This window comes from Pygoscelis adeliae, unplaced genomic scaffold (assembly GCF_000699105.1).
Source record: "Pygoscelis adeliae isolate BGI_AS28 unplaced genomic scaffold, ASM69910v1 Scaffold178, whole genome shotgun sequence".
NCBI classification, from domain to species: Eukaryota; Metazoa; Chordata; class Aves; order Sphenisciformes; family Spheniscidae; genus Pygoscelis; species Pygoscelis adeliae.
This window is the reverse complement of record NW_008825323.1, coordinates 1,660,080-1,661,758: the sequence shown is the minus strand read 5'-3', so window position 1 is coordinate 1,661,758 and position 1,679 is coordinate 1,660,080.

Below are 1,679 nucleotides of genomic sequence, written 5' to 3'. Positions count from 1 at the left end.
TTACAATTCTAGAGAACTGCAAATACCCGATGCTGCATGGCACACTGGACTTTTATTACTACTGAAGTCAACAGGACTTTTAGGCTGCACTTGGTCACATGTAACTTTATCTCATAGTATTTACATCCTATGTATTAGTATAGAGTATTACACATAATATTATATAGATTATTATATATAATACCAGAGCATTTCCTAAATACACTCAACGTTGTTTACACAGCTGCTGATTTTATGCTTTCTTTTTGAAATTATATGAATACCAGCACACAAAATGTGAACAATTTGCAATTGCTCTTTCTGAAATACGCAAAAGCAGCCACCAGGTGGCAATAAAACCCAGTTAATGAGCAAAGCTCTGGCTTTACGCATTATTCAACCTCACACTTCATTGTTGCCTTGTTCCCTTCTTACGGCTGGTGGACATGCAGAAAAAAATCCACTCCCGTAATTCAAGTGCTATTCATAATTCATAAACACCTGAAATGAAAACTGTCGGTAGTTATATATTACACTAATATGAGTGAGTTCAGTAGTATAACTGTCCACCATAGACGAATATGGCCCACAAATATTAAGTATTCAGCACAGCTCCCCTGAATTGCCACAAAAACTTTTCACAATATTCCCAGTTTCCAGCATATCCTCACTCTTTTTCTTCTTCTTTATTTATCCTCTTAGTATTTGCTCAAATTTATTTAAACTAATAATACTAATCACCGTGACTGAGATCACTACCACTTTACATCCTTCTTTTTCCACTATTTTGTCATTTTAGATGCTTTTGGTGTAAGCGCTAACATTGGGATCTACAATACACACTATCACCTGTTTTAGCTGCTCTCCTTTATTAACAAGAACTTCACTGTTTTAATATGTATTGTCAGATGACATATGAGCTTTTTTTTTCCTCCTTAAAGACAATTGCTTTTTTTTCCCCATTACTTGCAATACCATCAAACATGTCTCATTTTGGTTATTTAATGGTTTTACTCAGGTATATATGCAAGAACTTGTTCTTGGTGAATATTTTGTCATGTACGTAAGAAATTTACTTCAGAAAAAAAAGAAGGAAAAAAAAAAATCCATCTATGTAAAAAAACCTACACTGGCAGATGAGAAAAAATCCAGAACTTTCTCAGACTCACTCAATTAAGCAAAAATTGCTAGCTAGGCTTTATTTTCATACAGAACTACACACAGTCATGCATAAAAACAAAACAGTCGCAGTGAATGTCAATGAATAGCTCTGCAACTGATAGAGGACGTTCATGAATTTTCCCAGTGTATACCGGCCAAAGACCTTCCACTGGGACTTCTTGTTCTTCAGCAGCTTTTCCGAAAAGTATTTTTTAAGCACTTTATCACTCAGGGTTAGTTTCATAACAATTATTGTCTGCTGGGAAGGGCATGATGCTGAACTACCAAACTGCACATTACATTAATCAAGCTTGTTCACTTTTCTAATGCTTCATTAATTTGGGCCACTTGGACCTTACGCTCAGCTAATTCTTCATCTCCTCATGTAACAGCACAATGCTGAGGGGCGTTTGCTCCTTATCCAATTTAAAAAAAAAAAAACGTAAAGAGAAGAAAACGGTGGAAAAACTGCTGAAGTATCTTGTCCTCTCTAACAGTAGGAGACGTGAAACTGTTGGGTGATTTGGGATTCTTTGCAT